The sequence below is a fragment of the Macaca fascicularis genome, chromosome 17 (genome assembly GCF_037993035.2).
Source record: "Macaca fascicularis isolate 582-1 chromosome 17, T2T-MFA8v1.1".
NCBI classification, from domain to species: Eukaryota; Metazoa; Chordata; class Mammalia; order Primates; family Cercopithecidae; genus Macaca; species Macaca fascicularis.
This window is the reverse complement of record NC_088391.1, coordinates 102,352,857-102,374,886: the sequence shown is the minus strand read 5'-3', so window position 1 is coordinate 102,374,886 and position 22,030 is coordinate 102,352,857. Positions and strand designations below refer to the sequence as shown.

General features: G+C 52.2%; 1 protein-coding gene across 6 annotated transcripts in view; it reads right to left on the bottom strand.

The window, feature by feature from the left end:
- The window catches only part of LOC102133047 (uncharacterized), a 697,922-nt gene that overhangs the window by 247,823 nt on the left and 428,069 nt on the right, over positions 1-22,030 (bottom strand). For 3 of the 6 annotated variants that reach the window (XR_012426592.1, XM_065533510.1, XM_074021462.1), the window contains exon 3: positions 17,686-17,740. The gene's annotated coding sequence lies outside the window, so the exon portion shown is untranslated. Of the gene's footprint in view, positions 1-12,895; positions 13,508-17,674; positions 17,741-22,030 lie in introns of those variants that run through there. The other 3 variants (XR_012426594.1, XR_012426593.1, XM_065533509.1) reach the window with 2 other exon arrangements.

The following is a 22,030-nucleotide window of genomic DNA, read 5'->3' as shown; positions in this document are numbered from 1 at the left end:
TGCATTTATGTATGAAGCCAGGCTGGAGGGCCGGCTGCAAAAATATGAGCCTGTTATTAGTGACTTGCGAATCATGAGAGCAACACTGGCGTGTGCAAAATGTATCCAGGGAGGAAACAAAGAGGGAATGTGCATGAAGCCAACCCAAGATTAAATATGGGTCATTCCTTGCTGAAAGCATGGAAGCTTCCGGGTGGATGGAGAAAACCCTTCTGGGCACCCTTGTAAAGTGACAAAGGACATCACAGGAATGTGCTTGAAGCTCATTTTCTTCTTGGCATTCCCAAGATATCAGCAATATCAATATTGCTTTTTGAGAAATTAGAGAACTGTAAGGAAGCCAAAGAGAGGGGTGGGCTTTGCTTTTATCAACCTCTCCCTCACTGAGCAGACGGCCCTCTCACTGTCCTTCCTGGGGCTGGCCCTTCTGGCCCGACAGCCCCCAGGGAAGCCAGCCCATTTTGCCCCTGACAGTATCAGGCACTCAGGATTGAATTTTCAAATTGCCCTCCCGTTTGCATCTGCATTGATGTTTTGCATTTGTTTGAGGCTTGCATCTGCTTCCAAACAATGAGCTGTAATTTTAAACCTGTTTAGCACGCATTTAACCCAGATACTTCTTTTGTGACCATTTCACTTGCATCTGGGTTTCAGTGCAAAGAGGTTGTAAGGAACAAAACAAGAGCAGAATGGTAGCAGCCAGCAGCTGCGTGCAGGCAGCACTCCCCGTGCACACCCACGCAGGGCATGCAGCCCGTGGCACATCCTGTGCACACCCACGCGGGGTACACGGCCCGTGGCACACCCCGAGAACACCCACACAGGGCACACACGCAGTCTGGTGTGAAAGGCACCACCGCACAAAGCATGTGCCCATTCTGCAGCATAGAGGCTGCCTCCCGTGCCTGTGATTTTCATAATTCAACGCTGTGGGTCCCACAGGGGCTTGCTGCAGCTGGAAGCCCAACTGCAAACAGCACTAGGAAGTGCAGGCAACCTCCGCCCCATCCATCAGAAACGGTCTAGTCCCCGCGGTGAGAGCGGGCACCTCCTGTTAGTGCTCACGAATCATTCCCTCCACAGTGCAGGTAAATGCCCCCGAGATGCAGACGCGCCCTGACTCTGAGGCCTGCCAGCTTCAACAGAGGACTTTGAGGTCCAGAAGGGAGGTGGGCAGCTATTTGGCTGAAACAGATCTTTCTTTCTTACTGGGCAGCGATTCCAGGTCAACTTGTTTGTTCTGACCCTGGCATTTCTTAAAGGAAGGGACTCCTGCTTTTGGTTCCACGTCGTGTTTTAGCAAGGCCATACCATGTCCACCTAGAGCCTGTGGAATCTTTGCGGAGCCCGTGGGTTTTGTACGGTTGATGCTGATCTGTATGGCAGTGGTTTTTGGTTCCTAAGTCAGTTGTCACACTAGAGCTGAAGATGGAGACACGTGGAGATGGGATCTGTCCAGCCCCGCCCCACAGACACTGCGTGGGAACACTTGTACCCTGGGACATGGCTGCGGGGTCTTAGGGACCTCCTAACAGTTCGTGGGGTCTGAGTCAGAGAAGTTTTCAAAACCAAATTTGAACACATATTTATATAAAGTCTGAGTAATTTTCTCTGAAGGCATCAAAACTGACACAATGTTTATCATCTCAAAAATGACATTTGACACAAGAGGATGCTTCTGACACATAATGGCTGGCTAGATGAAGGGCCAGAGATAAGTTCTAGACCTGATGCTGCTGCTGGATGACAACTGAAAGCATGGAGACCCATCCAGGACCGCTCTGCATCCTGAATGGTGCTGTATCCTGAATGGATGGCGCTGTACCCAGGACGGTTCTGTATCCGGGATGGTGCTGTACCCAGAACGGCTCTGTGTCCGAGACGGCTGTGTATCCAGGACAGCTCTGTATCGGGACGGTGTCGTACCCAGGACAGCTCTGTCGAGAGGCCTTTATGTGACAACAGAAACGCCGTACATCTACCCCGTGCACGACACTGGCCACCAACCACGCAGGGCTGTTGAGCACCTGAAACATGGCCGGTGAGGAAGAAGAATTGAGTTTTTATTTGATTTTGAATAAATTAAATTCAAGTTTAAATTTAAAAAGACACATGTGGCTAGTGGCTACCACGATGGAAAGTGCTAATAAGATTCTTTTCTGTACGTTTATTGCTACCTAATCCCACCTCCCCACCACATGCCTAAACAGTTATGTAAAAATAAACACTCACATTGTGGCAGTGACTCTCAGGAAAATAATTTTTATAACCTGAAATGTTAATTTTCTTTTTTTCATGATCATTGGTACAGTATGAAAAATATCCCTAGAAACTTGAGATGAGAGAAGCAAAATTCATCATTATCAATTTATTGCTTCTGCTCATGTCCTTGGGGGATAGTTTTTAATTTACATGTTGTCATTTCTTTTAAAATGCTCTTATGGGACAATTACACATGCCATTGTGTTTTTCAGAAGCCACAGATCAATATAAAGGCAATTAGCAATATTTTTATCCTTTAAAAATAAAATGTCAGGTTTTTGAAAAATGATTTTTAAAATATGAACATTACAAAATAAATTTTATTTGGATTTTGGCATGTGATGTTAAAACAACCTTTTGCTGTCGTGAATTATGTCATTAAAAAGTCAGTGTTTGTGCTCCCAGTGTTACTCACAGCTCTGGGCATGGAAGGAATTCAGTGAATACTTGCTGTAATCCTACAGCGTTATTGACGTGCCAATATTGGTACTCTGATCTATTGCAATTGTCTATGTGCCAAATTCTGCATCTATAAAATAAAATTATATTTGGACTTTCTGATGCAATGGTGGTAAAATTACATCAGTTAATGGATACAAAGTACACTAATGCTGTTGGTATAGTTGATGCTGTTAGTATGGCTGATGTTGTTGGTATGGTTGATGTTGTTGGTATGGTTGATGTTGTTGGTATGGTTGATGTTGTTGGTATGGTTGATGCTGTTGGTATTGGTATGGTTGATGCTATTGGTATGGTTGATGCTGTTGGTGTTGGTATGGTTGATGCTGTTGGTTTGGTTGATGCTGTTAGTATAGTTGATGCTGTTGGTATGGCTGATGTTATTGGTATGGTTGATGATGATGTTGGTATGGTTGATACTGTTGGTATGGTTGATGCTGTTGGTACGGTTGATGTTGTTGGTATGGTTGATGTTGTTGGTATGGTTGATGTTGTTGGTATGGCTGATGTTGTTGGTATGGTTGATGCTGTTGGTACGGTTGATGTTGTTGGTATGGTTGATGTTGTTGGTATGGCTGATGTTGTTGGTATGGTTGATGTTGTTGGTATGGTTGATGCTGTTGGTACAGTTGATGTTGTTGGTATGGTTGATGCTGTTGGTATGGTTGATGCTGTTGGTATGGTTCATGCTGTTGGTATGGTTCATGCTGTTGGTATGGCTGATGCTGTTGGTACGGTTGATGCTGTTGGTACGGTTGATGTTGTTGGTATGGTTGATGTTGTTGGTATGGCTGATGTTGGTATGGTTGATGCTGTTGGTACCGTTGATGCTGTTGGTATGGTTGATGTTGTTGGTACGGTTGATGTTGTTGGTATGGTTGATGTTGTTGGTATGGTTCATGCTGTTGGTATGGTTCATGCTGTTGGTATGGCTGATGCTGTTGGTGTTGGTATGGTTGATACTGTTGGTATGGCTGATGTTGTTGGTATGGTTGATGCTGTTGGTGTTGGTATGGTTGATGTTGTTGGTATGGCTGATGCTGTTGGTATGGTTGATGCTGTTGGTATGGTTGATGTTGTTGGTATGGCTGATGCTGGCTTCTTCTCTAGACTATGGGATCCTCTATGGGACCACAACATGCTCACATCTGCAGCATTTCAGAGGCATCAAATGGCTTCTCAAGATATGTCTGCAAATGACCAAATGAAAACAGGAACAAATGAATCAATAATGGGGCAGATGGTGAGGGAGGCATTACAGAGAAGGTGAGGTTTTGTTGGGTCCTTCAGGAGGGAAGGCAGGCTGGGTTTCTCTACCTCTGCGTGGTGGACGTGTGTCAGATGGGCACTGTTTGAGGGCTACCCTGTGTGCTGTGGGGCATTTAGCAGCATCCCTGCTCTCCACCCACCAGAAACCAGGTGCCCTTCCCCAGCTGTGACCACCGAAAATGTATCCAGACATTGCCAAACGTCCCCCGGAGAGACATTTGCATTCTGTGGTTTTGGTTAGGGCTCTAGTTACAAAGTTCCATAGATTTTGAGAGTCTGTCCCAACCCTATTTTGCTATTGAAATTTTGCAGAACTGAGGACTTTCAGGAGCTATATGATATTTATGGTAGAAATGCCTCAAGGAAGGGCCACACCATTAACAAAGATTTCTCTCTGGGATTGAGGCTAGGAGTGGTGTTATGTTCCTCTTTAGGAGTTTTCATAAATTCAAAATGCTCTACACACATACCAAAAAAGCCTTCATAAAGTTTTATTATAAATAATACATCATAGGTGTATAAAATGTACTTATTTTATTAAATTCCATTGAGATAGAATTCTCTTCGCCCTCCTGATCAAACCCTTTAGATATCTTCCAGCCTGACCCAGTTCTTTGGGTCCTCAGGGCATCATTACGAAGTGGCAATAATTAGCTATAAACGTAAATAAGGAAAGCCAAAGCAGACACCCCTCCATCCGAATCGGCGCAGTTCCCTGGGTTCCGCACTGACAGGGCCACTCCGCTGTGACCGTGCTCTGGCTAAAGTGCTCCTCCGGGCTGAATACCTCGTTCTACCATACACGGGGCCTTTGAACGACTGCTTTTAAATGTGGTTGTTGAATTAATGCATGCTTGTACCAGGTACCAGAGTGCAGAGAGCTGCCGCTGACGTAGTGCTGGTCACTCTGCACCCACTAGAACGCTGGCAGGTATGTGCCAGTGTGAGATCAAAGGCCCAGCTCTTCCCCACCCCTTTAATTTGAATAGGAAACATGGCGCCAGCAGACAAAATCCCGAGGACAGTCAGCACGCGTGTGCTCCTGCGATGGGTCGGCCGCCCTTGGCAGCCAGAGGACAGGCTCCAGGTTTGACCCCTCTTCCCTGTCCCTGTTGCTCAGGAGGGTTATTTTAAAAGGCACAAGGATGGAGCCCACTAAATATCAGGGACTAACCACAGCACAGAAAACTGGGAAGGAGCCCAGCAGAGAGGCAAAGGTGGCAAATCTGGAGTGAGCTCTTCGTGGACCACATTCAGATCAACCACTTTTAGAATCCACACGATACCATCTTTTCTTCAGGCTCTTAGACAACAATTATTCCTTAAAACTGAAGAATAGGTTTCCTAAGAATGGCAAAAGAGACAAAGAGGACCTTGCTGGAGTCGCTGTTCAATAATAAGATAATAAAATGTTTGAATGCCGGTGTCACCTAAGGCTGCTAATAACATAGCACGTATTTCTCTTTATTTTATTTTTATAGGCCAGATAAATTAAACTAGCTCCTTGCTCAACAGTTTGACACGCGTTTTTAATAATAGCTCACTGCTGTCCTTCAGTGGCATGCCTGGCTCAAGGATGCCCGGGTATGGAGGTCCCCCTTCCAAAGTTGGGTGTGCATGGCTGGCAGAAGGCTGCGTAGACACGGGCTGGAGAAAAGGGGAGGAGCTATTCGTGTCCGACCCGATGCTAGGAATGCTGGCGCTGCCTGGGCAGTGCGTCATGGCTACGTTCTAGACTGAGTCCACAGGACACTGAGGCCTAGGACACTCCCTGGGACACATGGGTTTGAGTGGTGTGGCCAAGACCTTGCCAGCCCTGGGGAGACCCCCGCCCTCAATTCTAACACAAGCTAGAGAACAGAAGCATGCAGCCTGGCCGAGACTTCGAGTTAACAAACTCTGTTTAAAAACATCTTCACTTCTCTTTGGTAAACACCGTGTCTACTAATATATATTGAGAAAATTAGTGTTTTCATGCCACGTTTTCTGGTACATTACCTAAACTCAATGCACAACTCACACTTGGCGTCTCGTTGCTAGCTAGCTGTGGATCACAATGTTTCACCACCAAGTATGGGCGTCACAGCAATAATTTGACAGGTGATAAAAAAGGAATAAGCGTTTTGCTGCAGTTTTGAGAGTCTGTTCTCCACAGTCTCAGTCACTGGAGTGGAAGGAATGAAGATGCACAATTTAAACAGTATGCTTACATGCATCCAACAGAAATTTTCCTGTGGAGATTAATTGGATTATACCTATAAAATATTCATATGGTATACTTATCAGTCCAGAGATGATTTTGAACAATTAGGAGAATGTTTTCACTACAACTAAACGATCACCACCACAGCTGGGTAACATTGAAAGATATCCTATGAGCCAAACACTCTAATAATTTTTGCACGTGTACTCTTTGAGACACTCCATATAAAGTGCAGCTTCACGGAGTACATTAACTCCACAATCTCAGATTCTAAGCGTAAAGTGATATTGACTCGAAACCTCTCACGTCAGGTACTTGCACGGGAGCACAGCGATAAACGGTCTGGGTCTGTCTTCCCTCAGCTTTGCAGAGGTCAGTTGTGCTACCTCGGGCAAGCTTCTGGTCTCCCTCAATCTCAGTTTCTTCCTCTGGGGACTGGGATGCTGGGCTCAGAGACAGACTGGAACTGAGCGGGAAAGCCCTACAGAAAGCAGTACTTGGATGTGAAGACGGTTTAGGCCGGACGCAGGCCTGGGTCAGCCCTGGCTCACAGTGGACAGGTGTAAATGTCATAGAACATGCGTGGAACATGCATAGAACATGCGTCATGTGTGGCACACACAGAAATCATCCGTGCTGATGATCATAACACATCACTGGCACATTCGGCCTGAGAGTCGAAGAAACATGGCAGAGGGTGATGGTAAATTCATTCAGAAAGGCCTGGTTATCGAGATCCCTGTGTGGCACCAAGTTTATGCTGGTGAGAGGATGGACAGCAGGGAGAGCCATGCCACGTCTGCCTGCAGAATGTCCACGGTGAGCCAGAGGGCACGGGGTGCTGACTGGGGGCGTTGGATTCATGGAGAGACCGGGGGGGACTCCTTCATGAGAGGACCCTGGAGCCCAGGCTCATGGGCAGGAGGGAGTGAGTCTGAGGTGGGTTGTCCTTGACTGGGGCACGGATGGGTGGGCCAGAGCCACTTGGCAAAGAGGAGACAGCAGGAGATAAGCCAGGAGGGAAGCCAACCGTGCAGACCACGTGAGTCACACGCCAGTGCTGCGGATTTTGCTTTTAATCTGAGTGGAATGTGATGTCGCTGCAGGATTTGAATCAAGGGAAGTGCAACGTGTGCAGGGAGAGGGGCGACTCGAGCCCCTGCGAGGGGCCGGCGGCTTTGCAAAATCCAGACGACGGACCCCACAGAACACATGGGCCGGTCGAGGCGGGCAGAGAGCAAGGCCGGGCACTGGGAGGAGGGGAAGGCGCAGGAGAGCAGTGGGAGTGGGGCTCAGTCAGGCAGGAGCAGGGCTCTGTCTTGGTTTTGCAGACACAGCATAGCCTCTGCCTTCAGGCAACTCAGGGAGAGGTGGACAAACGCACTGCCCACGACCCAAGGACAGGCCAGGGCCCGGGTGGGCAGGCGCGGGCGGAACGGGGAGCTGAGGCTCCTCGAATGCACCCGGCAGGCATGGGGGCAGGGGAGGCTTAGCGGTCGCACACAAGCTGGTATCTGGCACTTTCTAAGAGAGGGGGCCCAGCGAGCAGGGACTACGTAGAGTGTTCCAGGCCTGAGTTAACGCGTCCTATGAGCAGTGCGGACGCAGCAGGCAAAACCACGTGGGCAGAGGCCGCCTGCAGAGCCAGGTGGTGGCCAAGTGCCTGCTCTCCTCTGAGTGATCTGGAAACTTCCCTCACTCCCACTGGTGGGTGGGACCTGGATGGCAGGGATGTTGGATTCAGAAAAATGTGGGGTCCGGCCCCAAGCATAACTGGCAGCCACAGCCGGTTTCTGTGGCAAATCTGAGGCAGTGAGCGATGCCGGCGTCTCTCCCGGGCGGCCACCACACGAGTTCATGCAACTTCTGCCTGAGCCTCCCCGTCCTGGGTGCAGCCCCCTCCGCATCCCGCCCCTAATCTGGGAAAACCTGGCCCCTCCTCTGTGTCCCCTCCTGGCCAAGGGGCCCCTTGAGGGGTGTGGGAAGAGCCCACTGAACTACTGCTCTCCCCTTCCGATGGCTGCGACCCCAGATTCCATCAGGGGAGTGGTGGCCGCCAAGCCCTCAGCGTCTGTCCCCACTCACACCGCAGCCCACTTAACAGACAAGAGTCTGGTTCGGGGCGGGAAGGATGGGACAGCAGAGCCCACTGGGCAGAGGTGGCAGAGCGGTGACTGGGCGGCACAGGGCAGGCAGCTCAGGGCAGGCATGCCTCGGGGGGCCTGAAACGGGGCAAGGACCCACATGAGGCTCAGGATGCTGTGCGGCTGCCGATGGGTCAGTGCTTGGCGGGTATTGCTGAACTGGGAACCCAGGGGCACATCCGGGTCTGAGGGCACCACCCCTGGGGCTGGGCCTTCCTTCCCTGGCGGCCCCAGGGACTGGCCCTGAGTGGGGAAGGGCTGAGCCTGCTGCGGTCCTTCTGTCCGGCCAGACGGCTCGGGCCTGGCTTCCTGCCTTCTTCCACCTCAGGTTCAGGAGTGGTGGGGAAATTCTGGGCGTGGGTGCCAGTGCCCCGGGCCCAGCATGGAGAGGAGTCTGTGTGGGGAGAGAGCCGACTGTCTGCTCCCTGGCTCTGCTCGCGTCTGTGCCGGCCCACACGCCCGGATGCTCTTCCGCCTGGTCAGTCAGGGGCTGGGCCGTGGGCCGTGTGCTCTGCTGAAGGGCAAATGTCCCACAGGCTACGTCCCGGGTCCCCAGGAGGATGATGGGCCAGAGGGAACCTTCCAGGCACACGGGACTGGAAGGAGCCCGGGGTATAAGGAGGGACAGAGGCTGGCACTAAGGGGAAAGGGAGGGCCCAGGGAGTCCCCCTCCTGCCTTCCTCATTCCCTCTGTAGGGTCTCCAGGGTCACACCTCTGACCCTGACAGCTCCCTTGCGCTTCCTCGTGCGCCCCTGGGTCTGAGACGCCTGCCTCAGGCCATGCTCCTGCCTCTCCCTTTAGGTTTGTCTCACAAGTAAACGGTACAAGCGGACTTGGAGGATGAGGCTAGGGGTTCCCCTCACACAAATTCTATGTCGCAGCCACTGAAATCTGAGTTTTAGTAAGCAAAACAAAAGTCTATGCTTTCAGGATTCAATAAAGCTATTTTTTTTAAAAAGTGCTCCTAAGACTATAAACACACCTGCCTCTGACACCCACCCCTGTACTCCCCGACCCGGGGGAAGGCTGGGACCTCAGGGCAGCAGGAGGAGGGGTGCCTGGGGATTCAGGTCCCTGCTCTACCCCGCCAGGAACACTGTCTCTCTCTCTCTGCCCCTTCCCTTCCCTTCCCTTCCCTTCCCTTCCCTTCCCTTCCCTTCCCTTCCCTTCCCTTCCCTCCCCTCCCCTCCCCTCCCCTCCCCTCCTCTCCCCTCTCCACTTTTCTTTCCCTCCCTCCCTCCCTCCCTCCCTTCTTCCTCCCCTCCCTCCTTCCTTCCTTCCTTCCTTCCTTCCTTCCTTCCTTCCTTCCTTCCTTCCTTCCCTCCTTCCCTCCTTCCCTCCTTCCCTCCTTCCCTCCCTCCATTTTTTGAGACGGAGTCTCACTCTGTCGTCCAGACTGTTGTACTGGCGTGATCTCAGCTCACTGCAACCTCTGCCTCCCGGGTTCAAGCGATTCTCCTGCCTCAGCCTCTTGAGTAGCTGGGATTACAGGTGTGAACCACCACGCCTGACCCATTTTTGTATTTTTAGTACAGACCGGGTTTCACCATGTTGGCTAGGCTGGTCTCGAACCCCTGACCTCAGGTGATCCACCCGCCTTGGCCTCACAAAGTGCTGGGACGACAGGCGTGAGCCTCTGCACCCGGCCGTGCCTCACATTTCTTATTCTTGGGTGACTCCGAAAGTCAATTCTGCAGAGATGCCATTGACTTATATTTTATGTGGTCACATATTTCTAGATACAAACCCTGGAAAAGCCTTCTATTTTTCTATTCATTTTTCTGCCCTTTTTACAATCAGTTTTGCAGCCCGTCCCATTGCAGCAGTCCTGTGCCTGTGCTGGGTGCCTGGTGGCCAGGCTTGCAGGACAGTGGAGGCTCCCACCCTCCAGAGGACCCAGACACGTCTACGGCCTTTGCACATCCAACAGCGAGCGCCGAAAGGAAGGCCTGCCTGAAGAGGTGTGATCTGCGGAAATGATGCCTGCTTTTCCCGGGTTTTTCTCATCAGCACTGGACCTGCACTCCCTCCTTCTCCCAGAACGGTGGTCTGGGGAGTGAGGGGTAATTGGCTCGCTGAGTCTTTCAGTGAGGACCTGGCCGGCAGGGAAGCATAACGCTGTTCTCACTGCAACTCATGTGCTACCTCCAAGACGCGGGCGCTGCGCCGCCGGACCACGCTGACATCTGGACAAGGGTGCTTCACCGCGGCCCTTGAGAGATGGGCCTCTCGTGCAGCCGCCTGGGTGAGTGCCCTGGGCGCGCAGACAGCACTGGCTCTAATTGAAAACCTCTTTCTTTACAAAGGTCCAGATGAGACGGCATTGAGGCCGCACATGGGCAGAGGACAGCACCTGGGGGCCGAGCGGGGCTCAGACGCGCCTTTCTGAGGTGGAGGGGGAAGGCGTCTGGATTCCAACCCTGTTTACCAGGAGGGGGAAGATCAAAGCTGAATGCTGGCAGAATTTGAGGCTATTTACGGACCACTGCGACCCCTTGTGCTGTCTCCTACTGTTTGATCTCTGTAAGAGCCTGCCCAGTGGTTCTCAGAGGAGGCCTTCCAGACCCACAGCATCAGCATCACCTGGGAATGCATAAGCTCAGCGAGTTCTTCCGTTGCACCTGCGTCCTCTGGATGGAGACTCAGGGATGGGACCCAACCCCCGTGTCTCAGCAAATCCTGCTGTGGGTTCCAGCAGGCGCTGCAGTTTGAGAAGCCCTGGTCTGTGGGCGGAGGCAGTTGCAGGGGTGGGGAAGACATGCTCTCTGGAGGGAATGGGAGTGATGTTTTAATCAGAGCGGAGTCTGTCTACACCAACAGACATGGGGCCACAGGGCAGACAGTGCGCAGGTCTCTGAAGCCACAGAAGAGGAAGTACAACCTCATTTTGAGCATATCTTCCTGTTGACCAGAGCCATGGACTCCCTCTGGGGCCTGGAAACAGAATCTGCTGTGGGCTGCTTGGGGAACCAAAATGCTCACAGAAGCCCTGCTGGAAACTGGTGTGCAAGAGGGAAGGAAGGTGGCAGCCACCTGGCAGCCTGGCCTGCTCTGGGGGCTGCGGGACCCTCCCTAGCACTTGTTCTAACTGCCTGCAAACCTCGCCGTGCGCCTGGGAGGGTCCTGTCCCTCTGGGCTCATGTCCTTGTCCTCACACTCAGGCCTGGACTCACTTTCTGGTGGTCTCTGGGATCCCAGGGCCCATCCAGCGTGGGAGAGGCATGGACTCACTTTTTCCTCCAGGATCCCCAGGGTCTGTCCAGTGTGGGGGAGGCCTGGACTCACTGTCTGGTGCTCTGGGGTCCCAGGCCCCGTCCAGCATGGGGGAGGCAGAACCTGCCCTACTCAGGACTTGAGCACAGCTGTTTCCTCAGTTACCCATCAGACCCCCACTAGCCTTGGCTTAAACAAAGACGCTACCCCACACAGGGGCTGAATGAGTTCTAGGGTGCCTTCCCCCCTGATGCCTAGGTGGTACTCCCCACTCTGTCACCCCCAGAGTGTAGCTGGGGTCACCTGGCAGCAGTGAGGCTGCCCTGAGTGGGTGGGAGGGACGGGACCTGGACAGCAGCCCCAGCCTCCCCTCACATTCAGGACCTGCCGGCGTCCGGGGTACCTGGCGGAGTCTGGGATGGGTGAATCTCCCGGCATGGGGCTCCCGTACCCTGCGTCCCTCACACAGTCAGGGCCACCTGTCCTGTCCCTTCAGGGCTGGGGCGATGGAGCCAGCACAGAAAGAGAAGGTGGCCCTTGTCTGGCAAGTGCAACCCACTCAAGTCCCGTCAGGCTACACGGTGCCGGTCGACCCACCTGTGCCCACGAGCCAGCCCCGGGCAGTTCCCGCGGCTCTGTTGGACTCTGCACTTGTGGAGCCAGCTCTGGCTTCTCCATCTCAGGAAGGCACAGAGGCACAGTCTGCCCTCAGCCCATTCCTTAGGTCTCCTCTTTGCAGATTTGGGTGCAGGAAGAGGCCCAGGAACAACCACGTGCCTCTCTGGGCCATCAGCCTCCTCTGCTAGGATCCCCTCCACAGCGGCTGAGCTCCTGGGGGACTGCCCTGCAGACTGGGCCATTCCCAGCCACACAGAATCCAAATGTGTCTCTTAATCAAAAAGCAAAGCCACTGTGAGAAGCCGATGGCTGAACAGTGACACCAAGGACGGTGAAAGGGAGGAAGGCCGGTGTCCCTCACACTCTTCCCCTGCCTGGTGCTCCCAGGGTTCCCGGGTCGATGCTGGTCCTCACCACGGACTGGGATTGGCCCCTGAGCATACTGGGGATGAGGGGGACGTGCCAAGGGTCACATGAACACAGGCCCCTGCTGTGCCCGGCCCGAGGCCCTGCTCCCCGGGAACTGCGCACAGTGGTGACTGCGGGTGAGGGGACCTGGGAAAGACAGAGCACCCGGCCGCGTCTGAGACCCAGACCCCGGTGATTCCTGCAGAGCTCCTGCATTGTCCTCGTTGGACTAAGGCAGCAACTCGAGGGGGGCAGGACTCAACACTATAACTCTCTTTTTAGGTGAGAAGCAGAGATAAAGGAAGAGGCGAAATCCCCTTTCTGGTTAAATATATATTCCAAACAGCATTAAACGGAGCATGAATGCACTGCAACTATCCGAGTGGAATTTTCACTCAGACACCTACATACAGAATACAGCTTAGAGGAGCCAACGCCCTGCTCAGGGAAGCACACAGTTTTCCTTGTTGCCCATTTAAGACCAGAAATAGCACTACAGCCCATTACACATACATCTTGACTTCTTTTCTACCTCATCTTTTACCATTTCCAATTATTGCAAGGTCCACACAGATAATTAAGGAATAGGGAATAATTGGATAATGAGGTGAAAATCAGTTAATTTTTTTTTTACCTAATTGCAAAAAAATACCCATTTCTGGTCTTGAACTATTCATACCCATCAATTGTATGAATGCTGGAAAATGCCAGAAAGTACCAGAAACTCAGCATATCCTTTCATTCTTTCTTTAAATTGCCAAAGATTTTTAAAAATCAGCTAAACATTTAATGTACATAGGTTAAAAGCCCAGGCTGGGTGCGGTGGTACATGCCTGTTGCTCCAGCTACTTGGAGGCTGAGGTGGGAGGATTGCTTGAAGCCAGAAGTCTGAGGCTGTTGTGATCCATGAACTTGCCACTGCATACCAGCCTAGGCAACAGAGTGAGACCCTGTATTTTAAAAAGCAGGAAAATAAACCTCATCTAGGTTCTACTCTTTCTGCCCTTCTCACTATTGCACTTGACTAGTCTTAAAAGCAAACACAGGCTGGGCATGGTGGCTCACGCCTGTAATCCCAACACTTTGGGAGGCCAAGGTGGGTGCATCACTTGAGGTCAGGAGTTTGAGACCAGCCTGGCCAACATGGCGAAACCCGTCTCTACTAAAAATGCAAAAAGTAGCTGGTATGGTGGCACATCTGTAATCCCAGCTATTCGGAAGGCTGAGGCAAGAGAATCTCTTGGACCCAGAGGCAGAGGCTGCAGTGAGCTGAGATTGTGCCACTGCATTCAACCCTGGGTGACAGAGCAAGACTCCATCTTACACACACACACACACACACACACACACACACACAAACACAAATACCCACCAATAGATCTGCAGGGCAGTGTCCATTCCACTCCCCAGAGGCAATCCACCTAAAAGCTAAAACTGTACCTGTTTACCCCCACATTTCTAAATAGCATGCTTATATTTCTATTTGCTGACTTTCTTTAGTTCAATTTTGGCTACTGACTTCATATAATGAAAAATGAGAATTCGGCATTTCTGTACCACGTCCCTACTCGTTACCAAGGTCTTTCTTCCCTGACACACCCACTGCTGTTTGTAATGTCTGAACAGATCAGTATTCTAGTAGATCAATTAAATGTCATGACATTGTATAAATATGACTCACAGCTGAGACACGTAGTGTACTATAATTACAGTTTCTTCCTTAAACAATTTTCTTTTTTTTAGTTTGTTTTTCCTGGACTTTACTTAATTGCTTTTTCACTGGATTCGTTTTTCATATACATATCACTAACTCAGCCCTAACCTCTCTGTGAGAATTGTAAATCTCCTCTCAAGATGCAAAAGGCCCTCTGTGTTTTCATCTTCCCTGGGAGATGCCCCTCTTGCAGCCTCCCTTCCTCTTCAGCACCGGATTCCTTAGCTTCCCTTTCCTTTCACTCTGGGGATTCCCATGGCCTCTTTCCTTTTGGATTCTTGGTTCCTTGAATCCCAAGTCGTTGTCTCTCATTTTGTGGGTGCATCCCCCAGCACCTCACTGAAAGAGTGAGAGATGTGTTTATTGAACAATTGTGTGTCTGAACTGTTTTGATTGATAGTTTGTTCATTTGGGTTAAAATTCTAGTAGAAAACTATTTTTCCCATAAAATTTTGAAGACAATTTTCCATTACCTCCTGGCTTCAAATGTTGCTGTTGAGAAGACTAATGAAGCTTGATTCTAGTCCTTTATTTGTTTTTAAATGTCTGGAAGTGTTTAGAATCATTTGTTTTGAGTCCATAAGTCTCCCTAAAAAGGAATCCTCCAACATCCTGCCAGGGGTCTGACGTGCTTTCAGCCAGTGACCTGGGAAACCACCCCAAAAAAAAGGGACAGCCCCCCGCCCCCCAGTCCTGTGACAACAAAGAAACACTGAATCCTCTTGCCCTTGGCTCTGCCCAGAGCCCTCGGTCCTGAGTCTCTTCCCCATCCTCCAGATGCCACCTGAGGTGGGTGTGGCAGGCTACCTAGGGGCAGAGGAACACCTGGCCACATACCTGCTTCTGAAATAGTCTTGCCACTCCCAGTCCTGCTGTCTACCTGGCACCCTGGGAGCCCTGTCCCTTACCCTCCTTGACATCCCAGGATAAATCCACATCCTCTGGGTCGTGACGGCCTCTGCAGCTCAGCTCTCTGCAGCTCGCCTTGGCTAATTCAGTCCCTCCTCATGCATCTGCTGTGCAGCTTCCAAAATGTGTTCCTATTGCCTCTTTCCCGCAGTTGTCTGTCCTGGGTTTGTGTCCTTTAAAAAAAACCTCCTTACTATTATTTGATTGAGGCCTGGGGAGACAGTAGCAGGTGAATCAGGAAGTCAGCCTCCGTTGCGCTGAGGACTTCCTGGGTTTGGATCTGACCTTGATGTGGCCGTTCTGCCACCTGCCCTGACATGACGAACGAGGGAAACACAGGGGCCAGTAACGCCCACTAGCGATAGGTATGTGCCTCAGGGTGGCATGGAGCAGCAGCCATGACTCCAGGTGCCTGAGGTTACACAAGGAGAACCCTAGGATGTCACCTGCCACTCCCAAAGATGATGCCTGAGGCTTCTCTGGGGTATGGCTGAGGAAACCAAAGGGTCACCTGTGAGCTGTGAGGACATTCCTTCCAGCGTCCTCTGGGGGTGCTTCCTGCCTGGCTAAGCACTGCCCCCACACAGCGTGGTGGATGCCATTGGGAGTCAGCGGCCAGCCTGAGGTCTAGACCCCCAGGAGCGCCCAGCCTGCAGGACGCAGCACCACACATAGAACGGGCCGCTGCAGGGATATAGGCCCTGAGCCATTCCCGGAATTCAACTCAAACTCAAGCAAGAGAGAGGACACCGGAGACTTGAGACCGACGGAACCTTCTCCAGAAGTGCTTTCCGCCAGGCCTGGGGGCGAGGGGGAGGGCAGGGGGCCCCAAGCATGGGAGGAAGCTGACAGCTGGGCACGGATCCCGTCTTAGCCGTCAAAGGAGGGCCCGCACCTCTTGCAGGGGTGAGGCTGTCTCTTTGTAAGAGGGGCTTCAACTGAGGGGAGCTGCTGCTTCTCACTGGCTCCACAGAGGTGCTGGCCAGGTGACCACCGATGCTTGTAGGAACATGGACATGGGATTTTACTAGAAAAGGAGGCCCAAGCTCTGTGGCCATCAGATGTCCTTTGCATCCAGACACATTACAGCGGCTGCTAGGGGCATGTTTGCTGCCCATGGCTGTGTCTGGCGGGCAGAGGGCTCTGGATACATGATGTGTGCGAGGCACACACACCAGAGCTGTGGGGAACAGGCACGGCTGGAGGGTAGGTGGGACGTGGGTTGACAGTGTGTCCTGTCAAAGCTGCAGGCCGCTTTAAAAACCGCTTTCTAAGCGGATGTGCAAAGATTTCACAAAACACGGCTATCTGATGGACACTAAGAAGGCCTGGGGATCGCTTCCCCTACGTGGCCTCAAAGGGCCGCCTCAATTCAGTGAGCATCTTTCCACTTAACACTTCAGGGTTTAATGACCCAAAGAATAGAAATTGATGAGGAAAGATGTGCCAGCCCTCGTCTTAAGATCCATTTGTCATCACAATCATTACTCTTTCCAAAGCGCTCTCCCTCAGGGAGGAAAGTACAATTGGAAAATGGAACTTTTCATCCCTGTCTTTCAATGCACACGCCTTCCTTCACCTATGAACTCACTTCACTGGCAGTGGGTGCCAGGTGGGGGATGACAGTTGCAGAGCGCGGTCCCTCCTGGGCGGCCCCTGGCCGGGGTGGGTCTGCTGGAAGCACCCAAGGACACGGATGGATGCCCCGGGGGTGGGGAGGGTGTGCGAAGAGCTGCGCAACGCCTTGCTGCCTTATGGTTACCTTTGCTCAGCCCGCCCTGACCTCCTCACACAGGCTCCACAGGCTCAGCCTGCAGGGTGGGCATGGGCTGGGCCCCCTTTGCTCCACCCAGCTGCCCTGGGCCTGTGTTCCTCCTGCCATCACACCTGCTGGCTCCTATCAGCACAGTAACTCTTTCAGCGCCCTGGGGTCTGTGGATCCTGCTTTCAAATGCCCCAGAAGGTGTCCAATTCAGTGTCCCGGGGCTGAGCTGGGGCTTCTGCTGAAGCCACTCATGGGAGGGCCGGCCAGGTGAGCTCCTGCCCTGAGCTCAGCCCACCCCGTTTCCTCTGCCCCATGAAACCCAGGGTCCATGATACCCAAACCAGCATCATCCTCAGAGCACCCACTAATCCCCCACGTCTCCACGCCTCCCTCTGCTCATCCCATGTTCATGGGCAAAGCCAGCAAGTGGCCAGAGATCGTGAAGAACGCCCTGGTCATTAGAGGATGGACGAGAAGCTCCTCTGCGGGTTGGCTGGTTTGCTCATTCACTAGTGTTTGCAGAGGGCCCTGGGACGGCCGTGTCAGGGCCATGTGGTGAAGAAAACACACAGGACGTCTGTCCTGAGCCTCACAGTCCAGGGGACAGGCAGCTACCAGGTAGAGAGCCGCAAAGCACGTATATGCCATGAAGACCCAGCAGGCTTTGGAACCGCCAGACCTGGGCTCCCACGCCACTATGGCCACTCACCTCCCACTCACCTCCTGAGAGTCTTGGGGCAATCTGTGCAGCTTCTTGAGGCGTTTATTTTCCCATCTGAAAAAGAAAAACAATAGTGCCAAGTTTACCAGTGTTATGAGGATTAAGGGCGAGAATATAGTTAAAACGTATGGTTACTTAGCACAGAGCCCAGACAGGGCAAGCGCATGAAAACGGTACCGACGTCAGGACCAGTGGCTGTTACTCATCAAGCGTGTATCTGCCACTCTGTGCATCCGAATTCAACGAGGGATTATGAAAATAAATGAACATTCGGAGCTGGAACTGACTACTTCCGAAAGACCTTGGCAGGAACACCCTTAAGGTGACTCCCCTTGTTAACACCAGTGGAGCAGGCGCCTCGGGAATGAGCCGTGCAACAGGCTTCCGGAAGCCAGGAGGGCTGGGCGTGTCTCCTCTCCTTCCAGCTCCAGCTGGAGCTTCTCTGAGCCCAGCAGCTTCTCTGGGCTGGAGGGTGGGGGTGGGCCTGGGAGGGAGTGGGCTGGAGGGTGGGAGTGGGCCTGGGAGGGAGTGGGCTGGAGGGTGGGGTGGGGCTGGAGGGTGGGGTGGGCCTGGAGGAGGGAGTGGGCTGGAGGATGGGGGGGGCCTGGGAGGGAGTAAGATGGAGGGTGGGGGTGGACCTGGGAGGGAGTGGGCTGGAGGGTGGGGGCCTGGGAGGGAGTGGGCTGGAGGGTGGGGTGGGCCTGGAGGAGGGTAGGCCTCAGCCCTGCTGGAGTCCTAGAAGTGAATGAAGGCCTTTTTTGCCTCCCACTCTGGACCTGACAGGAGCCTGGGGTGGGCACTGGGGGACTCTCAGAACAGTTGCAGCCTAGAGAGGCTGGATAGAGACCCCTGGATGGAGGCCATAGTGCCTGGGGGCCTGGGTCTCCTGGGCCCAGGAGCGGAGGAAGGTGGTGGTAGCTGTGCTCTCTACTACTGAGCCTTGGGGCAAGGAGACCTTGGACAGATTGGGTGCAGGCAGGGGCTGCCAAGGCCAGAGCCCCCCTGAGGCTGTCCACGCAGCATATCCACAGCTGCAGCGGCAGGCAGGCTTTGGGAATGGGTGTCCAAAGACACAGCAGTTGGAGGCAGAGGCTGAGGAAGTGGCTTGAACAAGGACAGGCAGAATAGAGATTCGAGTCCCGCATGTGCCTTGCTTTACAGCCAATGCCTGATTTCCTACTGGAAAAAACTCCTTAGATAAACACAAGTAGAGCATGGGCTCTGTTGAGACCTAAATGAGCACTGTAGCGGATGGGAGATAAAAGATGCTCAGAGCATATGATGGGAAGCAGGGGGAGAGGAGAGGACAGGGCCTGCCCTGCAGGACGGCAGCTCTAGAGGGAGGGGCTGCCTACTGAGCACATCTCAGGGGAGCCCAAGGCAGAGGCCGGAGCCCACAGATCTGGAGGAACTGAGGAGAAAAGCCTTCTAGCAGGGTGTTCAGGGAAATCTCCCAGTGGGAAGAGGAGGAGAACAATTCTATTTTTTAATTTTAATTTTTATTTTTTTTTGAGATGGAGTCTTACTCTGTCGCCCAGGCTGGAGCGCAGTGGCGCGATCTCTGCTCACTGCAAGCTCCGCCTCCTGGGTTCACGCCATTCTCCTGCCTCAGCCTCCTGAGTACCTGGGACTACAGGCGCCCGCCACCGCGCCTGGCTTATTATTATTATTATTATTTTGTATTTTTAGTAGAGACAGGGTTTTACCATGTTAGCCAGAAGAGAACAATTCTAAAAGCTGCAGCAGTAAAGAACAAATAAATGGCAAAAGGAGAGGGGCGGCGCTGACGTCAGATTTCTCCTCTGTGGCACAGAGAAGCAGCGAGCATGGCACCTGGGGACTGGGCAAGGACACGCGCAGCCCATGAGCCCCACCCTCGAGGTGCCACGGTGGACGAAGGGAGGGGAAAGCATTGCAGGACCCTTTCTTGGGAAAGTGTTGGAGGAGGGAGCGGTGAGCCACGAAATCCACAAACCCTGCACGTCCAGGCGAACACACGAAACAGTGAAGACTTACCTGGGAGGGAGAATACAGGTGCGACGTAAATAATCCGGAAATGGAAATATTTCTGAAATGAATCGCAAGCAAAGTCTAAAATAATAGCCCCGAATGAAAGTATTCATTCTGCAAAATCTAAGAGTTAGCATAACAGGGCTGGGGCAGGGGTGAGTCAAAGTCACACATGTTACTGGAAGAGGCTGGGAGTGGGTGGGAGGGAGAGGACGGGCGTGATGTAAAGCCCACTTCTCATGGGACGGAGGCTGGCCAGGGTAGGGGACGTTTCCGGTCCCGAGTTTCCATCAAACGGTAAAGAACCTTACGATGGACACTGGCAATTGGGAAGGGCAGGCACCGTTACCAGCCCTGCAAAGAAACGGAAATCCACCAGGAAGAGCAGAAGGAAACAGCAGTGCCTAGACGACCCAGAAAACACAGAGAAAAGAAAACTCAATAATCAACTTGAAAATGACAGCAATAAAGTCATTAGCCATGTCATGAAATCCAGCAGGCCGACTTGTTTCGTTCAAAGAAGAAACTGCCTAGATGGACAGGCAATCCCTGGGCTCTGTACTGTGGACAAGAAACATACATAAAATAATAGAACAAAGAAAGCCCGAAAATAGAGGAATGAGTAAAGTGATACCGGGTAAACGAAAGCCCAAAAGGCCAAAAAGAACAGAAAGAGGCCGGGCACGGTAGCTCACACCTGTAATCCCAACACTTTGGGAGGCAGAGGTGGGAGGACTGGTTGAGGCCAGGAGTTTACAACCAGCCTGGGCAATGAAGCAAGACCCCATCTCTACAAAAAATTAAAAATTTTGGCAGGTGTGGTGGCTCACACCTATGTTCTCAGCTACTCGGGAGACAAGGTGGTGAGTGCTAAGTAAGACAGGCTGACAAATATACTCTAAAAGGCACTGTTTACAAAGACAGCATTAAAATTAAAGCCTGGCACCTCTGCTCATGCCCAGGGGTGTAGCCTGGAGGAAAGGGCAGGTGGGCAGCCAGGACTGAGCCGCTTTCTGGTCTCACAGCAGGAGAAGATGAGGCAGCAGGAGGATTTGTTGACCCGTATGAATAAGTAAATTATTGTAGACAAAGATGGTTAATGCTTCAGGTACTTTTCTACCAAGATTCAAGCAGATTGAAGGGTGTCATTGATCTTCCCTGGGAGGGAAAAGGGGTTTACCTTGACTTATGGCTAGGGAGTTTCCTGAGGAGTCAGTAATGACCTTGCTTGTGTGTGCAGGGCACCACACCAGCAGCCATCTCACTTAAGCCAGTGGAAAAATTTCCCCACACGAGGGGCTTCTCTGTGTAGGTGGCACAGTTGCCGATTGGTTGGTTGATTCAATTTTCACCTTTTCTCTAGTATTTCTGGGATAAGATGTGGCAAAGCTACGGGGTCTCCCTCTGTCTCATTTCCTGCCATACTCCCCCCTTGGCAGCACCAGGCCTCGCAGCTGGGTGCCTGGGAGCGTATGTTCGCCAGCAGTGGGAACCCGGGCAGGTTACTCTGCTTCTTAATCTGTAAAATGGGAAGCATAATAGTGCCCCCTCCTCAGGGAGGTGGAAGAATTTCTGAGTGAACGACTGGGAAGAGCTGGCATGTGGCAGGTGACAGTGAATGTGGCTCTCAGCAGCACCCCAGCAGGTGAGCTGGAATAAAGGCTGCAGTCGCCTTGTGGCCATGGGCCTGTGTGTGCCAATGTTTTCCCAGCTGTAGTCCAGCCTTTAAAGATGAACAATTAGTGGGTGGAATTATCTCGTTGACTCACACCCTCAGATCAGAAGGCCCTGTGTGTTTGCGGAAGCTCAGCCAACCTGCTTCCTAGCTGGGCTCCATGGTCCACAGAGAAAGAACAAAGAATTCTATTTCAAACATGAGTTTTTCTAAGAGAAACGCGAGCCTTCTGATTCACCTGCTTTTTGAATTGCGGATGGCATCGATTAATAAATATTAAAGGATGTTTTTCTCTTCTGTGGGGTTGTCATCAACAAAGAGCCTAGGAAGACCCACAACAAGTGGAGAATTGGGGGTAGGAGGGACGGAGAGGCGGAGGGGTGCGGGGGCAGGCGGGGCGTCCATGGAGGAAGACTGAATGCAACCTTTCCTGACGCAGGCTGACCCGAGTCTGCAGTTGGCTCCAGAAATCTGTGTGGTCCCAGGAGAGTTACTTCAAGGTTCTGAGTTTCAATTCTCCGTGGTAAAATAAGAATGGCACTACCTGCTTCCTGGCTGGGGTGAGGATCAGCTGTGCTTAGCACAGGCATCTCTCAGCAGATGATGATGATGGTGAGGACAATGGCGACGGTCATCCTCGTCTTAATGAAGAGCAGGTG